This window comes from Anolis sagrei, chromosome 4 (assembly GCF_037176765.1).
Source record: "Anolis sagrei isolate rAnoSag1 chromosome 4, rAnoSag1.mat, whole genome shotgun sequence".
NCBI lineage: Eukaryota > Metazoa > Chordata > Lepidosauria > Squamata > Dactyloidae > Anolis > Anolis sagrei.
The window spans coordinates 217,334,911-217,344,975 of record NC_090024.1 but is presented as its reverse complement, the minus strand read 5'-3'; the positions used below and the strand labels follow the sequence as shown (position 1 = coordinate 217,344,975).

The window sequence follows — 10,065 nt, the reverse complement described above, 5'->3', positions numbered from 1 at the left end:
TGATAGGGTCACAGGCAGTTTTCTGACTAGTTCCATCCCGGGACACTGGTATTGACACACCCCTAATAAGCCACCAGTCCCCCTTCCTTACAATAAGGGGGGGTACACAAATCAAATCCAGTGCCCATGCCAAACGCCCCAAGTTTCAGTCACTAGTCTAGATGAACTCTGTCCTGGGGTAAGGCAGCGTACCAACAGAAAGGGTTCAGCAGGCTCCTTCTGGCACGTGTGCCATAGGTTCACCATCACTGAGCTAGAGATTCCCAGCAAGGTCATTTTAATCAATTTTATGAATAACCAAATCTGAAACACTCAAAAGCATAAATGTGGTAGGACACATGTAGTACATTTGATAGCTTCAGCTTTGGGACACTGTAGGTCAGAAACAATTTGAAAGCACACAACAAATTATTAAATTTTGATAAAAGGAAACATATTCAGGGGTAGCTGCATTTACGATGCAACAAAATGCATTCAAAATCCATATAACAGTGATATTTTTATTAGTGAACTAAGAAGCACAGAATATGTTGTGAAGCTTCACTGTCCTCTTCATCAAACCATAGTAATGTTTGTGTAAGTGTGTGTGTGTGTGTGTGTAAATGTTTTCAAAACCCTACCAATTTATAGTGACCTTGTGATTATTATATGCTTTCTTATGAAACCATATAAAATATTCAAAGAAATATTCAAAGGTGGTTTCTCTAGTTCTCTGAAATATTCACATGGTATTTGTTGTCTGTCGCCCATCCAAGATCTAACTAGACCTGATTCAGCTTACCTCCCAAGACCAGAACAGGAGCTAGTGCTTACATTATAAGAAAAGTGATGGGGCGACATTTTATTTCAGATATTAGTTCTGTAGTCATTTTCTTAGAGGGGAGGAGGATCTCAATACAGGTAGGAGTCACTCCCCTTCTTGGCCATGTAGGGACCGCACAATAAACACCAGGCAATAGCATTTCAAATACATTAGCAGCAGCAAAGATACTTCCATTGAGATCCAAATTAACTGCCCCTTTCTTAGGAAGAGAAAAAAAGATTTCTCAAGAAACCTCTGCTTAAAATGGTTTTAGTTGGTCAGGTCATTCATTACTGTTTTAAATTATTTAAAATAATTTAAATAATTGATGTTATTAACTTGAGATCTTCAAGGCCCAAATTCAAGCTAATCTGTCTGAAATGGTATCTATACAAATGAAGTGCTGGGCACTAAGGAAAGGGGCAATTATAAAGATTTAAAAGCAAAAGCATCTGATCAGAATGACATTTTTTTTCTTTGTTCAAGTAACTGTAAGATTAATTTATGGTTAACCTATACCAGTGGTTCTCAACCTGTGAGTCCCCAGGTGTTTTGGTCTACAACTCCAGAAATCCCAGCCAGTTTACCAGCTGTTGGGATTTCTGGGAGTTGAAGGCCAAAACATCTGGGGACCCACAGATTGAGAACCACTGACCTATACAGAGGTGCACCTTGTAGGATTTCTAAGTCACATACTTTAAGAAATGCATTTAATACTGTGTTCCCTCGCTCCTTTGCAGTTCGCTTATTGCAGACTTGCTGTTTCTTGGGGAGCAGCAAGGGAACACTGTACAGCTGCTCCCCATTCCTTCCTCGCCAGGCTAAGCACCAGGCTTGGGTGCCCAGCTTGGTGAGGAAGGGATCTCCAAGGCGAGGAGCAGCAGAGGCGCGAGGAGGAGGACACTGCCACTGAAGAGGGCCTCGGCAGCAGCGTCCTCCTCCTCCTCACCGGCTCCGCTGCTCCCTGCTCCTTCCTCACCAGGCTGGACACCAGGCTTGGGTGCCCAGCCTGGTGAGAAAGGGACCTCAGAGGTGAGGAGCAGCGGAGACGGCAAGGAGAAGGACGCTGCCTCCGAAGAGGGCCTTGGTAGCAGTGTCCTCCTCCTCACTGGCTCTACTGCTCCCCACTCCTTCCTCTCCAGGCTGGGCTCCAGGCTTGGGCACCCAGCCTGGTGAAGAAGGGACCTCTGGAGCAGGGAAGAGTGAGGTCGGCAAGGAGGAGGAGGCCGCCGCGAAGTAGGGACACTCTGCCCACTCGAGTGGGTGGAGCGTCCCTGCTTCAAGGATTTTCACTTATCGCGGGTGGTCCTGGAACAGAACACCCATGATAAGTGAGGGAACACTGTATATGCTTTAATTTTATAGGCTTTTATTCATTTAATTTGCTCTGTCTATCAAATACAGATTTAGTTGTTGGTACCAAAATCTGCCACTCTAGGAAACATGTTACAGACACATCAAAGTGAGTTGAGTTTGTGGGACCCAATTTTTTATTGTTGTTGTTGCTTTTGTTGTTATGTTCCTCAAGTTGTTTCCAACCTATGAAATCCCTAAGGCAACATATCAAGGTTTTATTTTTATGGCTGAATGGGGGTTTGAACTTTGGTCTCCAAGGCCACAGTCCAACACTCAAACACTATCCAGGGAATCAATATTGGACAACCACATCTGGCTCATGGGCCATAGTTTGAGGACCCCTGGTATACATGAACATTGAGGGGTGGGGAACTGTGGGAAAAATATGCTGGCAATATTCTTGGAAACATTCTGGCCAGGAACAGATAACTTGCACAGATTTGCCAAACAAAATATGCAAAATTTTATACAAAAATTGCAGAAGTAGATTTCTCCCATGCCATAAGCAAACCTCAATGTCCACAGGAGAAACCTGATGTACAGCCTATATATGTAATAAGGGAACTATGTAATTAAGATCTACTGCAATATTCTTTTCTTAAAGGTTTAATAACCACTCTGGAGGTCTCATTACAGAAGATGAGACCAGGTAAGTTAAGACAAGATGAAACACAGCAAGGCAAGGCCAGATAAGACAAGAAGGAGGAAGAACCAAAGATCTTCAAGGTGCCAAAGAACCAGCAGAGGTAACACATCAAAGTCACCGTACATAACTAAGGAGATTGTGTGTGTGTGTGTGTGTGCAAAAATCATGCTTTTTTGCAAATAGAAGTCCAGTAATGTTGCACAAGGGAACCTATTCTGGTGTCTGAAAAACATTTTTTCACACATGCACACACATCCTAGTTGAATTGTTTTGAAAAAAGTAGAAACACTTGTTTTTGTGTAAAACATGGTTGTGTGAAAGCTATGATTTTTGTGCAAAAACTCATGCAGAATAATCGCCTAAAACATTACTGAATAACTCTGTGGAAATATTTGACTTTTTTTTACTCTCAGCAGGGAGATGATTCATCCTCAAGGATAAAATAGTTGAACATTTACATCCATGGAATCAACTCTGTGTGTGTGTGTGTGTGTGTGTGTGTGTGTGTGTTTGGCTTATGTCCAAGGAAGCGAGGATAAACTTTGCTTGGGTCTAAGCATGTTTTCAGCATCCGCTCCACTGGGTATTTAAAGAACTAATATATTTTGTGGCAACACTGGTAATGTATTACCTTTAATTAGTCTATTTGACAACAGTTTAGAAATAAAAGTCACTATTTTCTGTTTCTCTCACATCCACTTTTAGTTTTCCAAATAGACACTGATCTCTAGTTTCACAAAGTGTATAATTCCGATGCAAGCCAATCTAAAATTGGTAATAATCCACCCTTAGTTAATATTTGTTCATTATAACATCAACTTGCCATGCAATAAATAGTCTGGTGATGCAATTCAGCATTTGTCACCAAAGAAAAAGTATGAGGATGGTTGGGAATATTATCACTGCATAACCTGATTTTGACAACAAAAATACTAATAGTAGCCTGATTCAGACCAAGGTATCAAAACCTGGCTTTTGTTAGCATCATGAAAACAGTGGGTGTCCTTCTTCTCATGATCTTGATTTCTTTGGTATGTGTGTGTCTATCATCTATCTATCTATCTATCTATCTATCATCTATCATCTATCACAGGGGGTTATCTTGAAACCAAGAATGTATTTCCTATTAATACAGGGGTTATACAGTACAGATAGCTTGACAAAGTCAAACATCACACATTTGAAAGTATCAATCCATAACGCAAGGCCAAAAGAGGTGGATATGAATTAAATCTAGCATGTGGATGAAAATAATTTTTAAGGTGATAAATGGCTAATAATCAGGTTTTTTTTCTTCTCTTCTCTTCAGGGAACCCTTTACTTGATGTGTGCCCGAATTCACTAACTGTGGCTTGGAAAACAGTGCATGAGCTCCCTCTACTGACTGGAATTCTGGCACAACCTGAACTATACATATACAGACAGTCCCCATGTGACGTACAAGATAGGTTCTGTAGCTTTGTTCTTAAATTGAATTTGTTTGTAAGTTGAAATGATTACATTTTCTTAAGTGTAACTCCAGCCAAAGGTATATATCTTTTAACTTTGGATAGCATAGGGAAAGGTTAATACCCCTGTGGTGTTTGTTTTGTTGTCTGTGCCCCTGTTCAGAAGATTTCGCCTCATGTTCTGTGATAATTGGATTTTGAAAAAATTGGCTTGTTGTGGAAACATTGGTGAGAAAGTTTCAGTAGATACACCTTTTTTTCCATGATAACTCTTTCAGAATAAATTTCCCTTTCTAGGGGTAAACTTCTCTCACTTCATGTTATCTCACCCCTGTTTGTAACTATTAGTCACTTGTAAGTCGAATGTTTGTAACTCAGGGACTGCCTGTACATAGTACAGCATTCTCAGATTAATATTATCTCCTTGCCATTGATATCCTAAGTGACCAAGCTAGTAAGGAGATTAACTCTCCCAACTTGCTTAGAAAATGATTCAGGCAAAATTCTAAATTAAAATTAATTTTAAAAGTCTGAGCACATTATTAAAATACCACAGAGACTGGAATTAATAAGAGCAGAGATAATAACAGAAAATAAATCAGATACATACTCCACAAAACTCACACCCCAGTTATTAGGAAGCAGTTATACTCAATGATAATAATGTAGTGAGATTAATTCACACCAAGACAATAAATATGAGAGCTTGACACATTATTGGGAAGAAGTACAAGTTATTGGAAAGAAGTCATAGTTATCAAAGATATATGTTAAAATATATTACTACAAGAATCCTTGCGGCTGTATATATAAGAAAAGGTATCTGCTCTGAAAGAACTTTGTGTATGACAAACTGACTTTTGGTAAGCAGTTTTATTGCTTTGACACATCAATACTGTAAAGATCTAAAAGAACTGTATCGCCTTGTCCAGCCTCTTGAAAATTTAGGACAATTCCATGATTTTTCTGAATTCGTTTACATTCTATCCCTCTCCCACAAGTGTAGAAATATGCTTTATATCTGAGGTTCTAATATCATCCTGTACTGCAACTGAAGAAATTGGGCTTATATTTATAAATGTTCATGCTAAAACAAAAACCAGTTAGTCTTAAAGGTGCTACCACATTTTTCTCCCCCTTATTTTTTATATTGGAGAAAACAGAATGTTGCATATTGTTTCTGATTATGTACAAGTCAATATCATTGCTGTTATTGGGACTGGAATTAGTTATAATGAAAAATATTAATTTGTTACCATTATCAATTTTCTTTTTTTTTTCTTTTATAAAGTGGAAATCCGGCCTGTTCCCAAGCATCCCCCATGATCCCAATGAGGACTATTTATACTCATCCTGCCCCCACCCCTGAAATATTGCAGAGTGGGATTGTTGGATCCATGGGATATACCTACATGTTGACTCATCACTTAGCAATTGATTCAAAGGGTCTGTTCAAACTGAGCCTAACCAATAGGATTTGATTTTTAAAAGTTGCCTCTGCATGAAGGTATATCTTCCCATTTTCTTTGGCAATCACAGCAAATCACAAAAGGACAAAAAAATAAAAACTTGTGAAAAACCAGTAGCAGTGCAGATATTACTTGTGCAATTGGGGGAAAAAAAAATCACAAATCCAGGTGTTTTGGTATTCTTCACAAAAATCTCTCACATTACATGGAGGAAAAAGTGGGTTTTCCCATTCCCTACCCTAAGAACAACTAAAACATAATAATGAAATTCTGTTTAGAAGAGTTTGGTGAAATTTATTGCCAAAGAAATGTATGAAAGATTCCTAAACCATATTATCAACTTTATTCTTGAATTACCATGCTAGAGTATGATTATTTATTTGTAATATCACTCCTTTCCACCATACATATCAAAGCCATCAAATATTTAGAAACAATAGTTTCAACACAGAGCATTTCTTCTAATGATCAGCATAAATATATTATCTTTTAATATCCAAATCAATGTAAATGAAGTGCATCTTCATCCTCCTGAAGATGCAATGTGGCTATTCTCAGCCATCAAAGTATCAATTATTGAAACATCTTAGTGTTGCTGTGGGGTGTTCGTCGGTGGATCAAGAACTTTATCTAAAGGAAAGAGAGCAAAAGATCTCCTGAATGAAATGCTACCAACATAAATAAGAGTTATTATGATTTGAACATTGCTTGCATTCTCCATTGTTTGGTATAGATTCTTATATCCTAGAGTGAAGGCTAAAAAAAAGATCTATTGATTTTGACTGATTTTAGGACACACACTCATACACAACCTTTTTCTTCTTCTAACATGCTATAACTCTAGTAAAGATTTTGGATTGTAATGAATACCAGTAGAATAAACTCAGTAAAATTCACAGTAAATACTTAGACCAAAACCAGCCAGGATTTCTGATAGGGAAAACTTTGCTCACAGTGATGTAGATATAGATATTTTGTGTGATATATATATATATAGATATATATGTGGCAGGAGAGAGTCACACTCTTTCAGCATCAAAGGAAGGCAATGGCCAACCTCTTGTCAAGAAACCTTAAGCTGGAAGCTACTTAAAGGTACACAACAAACATACAATAGGTTAAGGAAAGGTGGTGCCAATGAGTAGGGTGGCCCTCAATCATCCGTAGGATGGCCCTGGATTCAATAACAACAACAACAACAAAAACAACAACAACAACAACAACAACAACAATAATAATTTATTTTTAGTTTGTCCTCTCTTCTCGTACTCAGGGCAGTTTACACACAGAAAAAAGGCAAACATTCAGTGCCCTAAATAAATACAAACACATCAAAAATCCAAAGTAATGCACAATAATATTTATTATTTATTTATTTATTTATTTTTTGCATTTATTGACCGCCCCTCTCAGCCCGAGGGCGACTCGGGGCGGTGAACAGCAACAAAAAGCACAGCATACAAAAGATTTAGACAGTACAAACCAGACAATACAACAGAACACATACTTATACTAAAAATCCGCTTCGTCGAGTCCTGGGGTCATAGCCAATTTCGTAATCCTAGTCCATTCCAGTGTCATTCAAAGTACTCTCAATTGAAGGCCTGCTCGAAGAGCCATGTCTTCAGGCCTCTACGAAAGGCCAACAAGGAGGGCGCCTGTCTAACTTCAACAGGGAGGGTGTTCCACAGCCGGGGGGCCACCACCGAGAAGGCCCGCTCTCTCGTTCCCGCCAGACGTGCCTGTGAGGCAGGCGGGACCGAGAGAAGGGCCTCCCCGGATGATCTCAAGGCCCTCGTGGGCTCATAGGCCGAGATGCGGTCTGCAAGGTATTTTGGGCCGGAACCGTTTAGGGCTTTGTAGGATAATACCAGTAAACTTATAATAAAAGAATTAAGCATTGAAATAAAAACAGAATAAAAATAGGTTCTTGTAGGTTTTTTCGGGCTATAGGGCCATGTTCTAGAGGTATTTCTCCTGACGTTTCGCCTGCATCTATGGCAAGCATACTCAGAGGTATGCTTGCCATAGATGCAGGCGAAACGTCAGGAGAAATGCCTCTAGAACATGGCCCTATAGCCCAAAAAAACCTACAAGAACCTAGTGATTCCAGCCATGAAAGCCTTCGACAATACATAGAATAAAAATAATTCAATAACAAAATAGCACTAATAACATGAATTAACATTAAAACATATACCTGTAAGACAATTACAATTAAAAACTTCACAAATTACTTACAACATTTACACTGGTGAGGCACATTCTCTCCCACATTTTCCTGGACAACACTTGTCCTCTCCTTTACATTGGAAGTCGTAATCACATTTATTAGGAGGATTCACCATGAGACATTCAATAGTAGCAGCTGGGCAGAGTCCAGGTTTTACTACAATAGAGAAAATACAAACAGCACTCAATAACTGATGGCAATAATCTATTATAAATGTAGCCAGGCTGTAAACAATAGGACAAGGGAATGGGACAAGTTCAAAGTTGTAATCATGGAATGAGGGCATGAGATGAAATGCACAAGATAAAATGCAAACTCATAATTGTTACTTTTCTGGTCAATTTGTCCAGTTCTCTCTTATCTTGCAAAGCCCTGAATTCTTCATATTGAGTTTAATATGAACTTCAACTCTTGGAGCATCTAAAATTTACAAAAGGCACCTATTTAGATCCAGTGCATTTGGGCTTAACTCAAAAGTCTGAGTTTCAGTCTTTTTTATTCAATCATGTTAATGTTAAATTAGGATTTTTTTAACACATTAACTTAAGTTTGAACACTTTAAAATCATTGTGATACATAGATGTGTCAAAAAGAAAGTGCCAGTGAAATATCATGGAGGAGAACATATAATATCCATACTTCTTTGGAGCCATGCCTGCTAAAAGTGCTCAGTGCAGATGGGGGTGAATTTTGCTTTGTTTTAAACAAAAAACCTAAACAAAACTGAAAATATTCAAGTTCCTTCATATTTCAACTGGAAATGCTGTAGGTTTTAAACACTTATATTCAGGAGAAAGTGACACAAGAGATTTTTCCATCCTAACAAAATTCATCTCCTCAAAATAAAACTGAGAAAAATATCAACAGATGTATTCAACTTGATTCAGATAGTAGTTTGGCAACATACCTGGTGCAACTACAACAGAAGCAAATGTCATTTCTGATCCAAGAGCTGCAAAGCCCAGGAGGAGAAAGGCACCTAATGTCTTCATGATGTCTAAATGTTTTGAACCTAGATACGTCAGACAGAGAAAGACTGACATTTATATTGGTAAAACTAGATGATGCAATCTTGTACTATCCTCATTCCCGACATAGTTCTTCACTGCTTACGTACACCAGTGTATTTCCAATCCCATTGCTTATTTTCACAAGCAATGTGACATTCAGTTGGTTACATAATAAAGTTGGTTAGGTTAACATTTTCACATTTCTTTACAATTTAAAAAATTGTTGTGAAATAAGAAAATCCATAGCACAAGGCTGAGAATAAGCATGAGAAAAATAGAAAAAAATGTTTAAAATATAGTAAAATTGTTTTAATCTGTTAAGTAGCAACAGGAAAAATGAATTGTGTAGCACAGAGCACAAGGAATTCAGTGTGACACAATGTGCATAAAATGGGCAATAAAATAATAGGGATTACTGTGTTTCACAAGATGAATTAAATGTGAGTAATTATGTGATGTAATGGTGGTGATGGTGGTGATGACAATGTGTACTTGCCTTCAGGCTTAGAAAGAATGCATTTTCAGTGACACACAACACTGAAAATTAAAAAGAAAGATATTTTAATAGTTACCACATTGGGAAAGTATATAAGAAACTTAAGGATATAGCCAATTATGAGAAATGCAATTTGGAAAATAAGCTGCATTAATTAAAACAGACAAAAGAGCAGATTTATTGGGGATTGTGACCTTAGTTTCTGTAGTTATCTTTTTTTTCCTGTCAAGGAATATCTTTCTGACAGATCTCAACATTAGCTGCAACATATTCATAGGTGATCGCTTGTGGCCAAGTATGATTGTCTTCAAGTGTAGAGTCTTGGCAGTGGGTCTGCAAATGATTGTAGAGACCTATTCTGGATCTGCATGGTCCAGATAGGATAAAATTTGTCATTAAAACTATAGGATTATTTAAGCAAAATATACCTCAGTTTAAAATAGCTTTTGGAAAAAGTCCTAGATCCAAGAAATTGCCACAAGCAGTATCAGCTCCCATTTTAATGGTGGACATGGATGCATCAGCGATCAACAGAACCTGACTAAACCCAAGAAACTATATTATGGACGAAGCTAAAAGAGAAACATGATAGATTATTTCTCAAA

The 10,065-nt window shown here is 37.9% G+C and overlaps 1 long non-coding RNA gene across 1 annotated transcript; it reads right to left on the bottom strand.

Moving 5' to 3' along the window:
* Positions 1–5,921: 5,921 nt before the first annotated feature.
* On the bottom strand, positions 5,922–8,959 carry LOC137097015 (uncharacterized). The gene is made up of 3 exons (XR_010909913.1): positions 8,862–8,959; positions 7,963–8,110; positions 5,922–6,351 (listed from the first exon to the last, which is right to left on the bottom strand). It is a non-coding gene; the product is annotated as an uncharacterized lncRNA (long non-coding RNA).
* Positions 8,960–10,065: the final 1,106 nt, after the last annotated feature.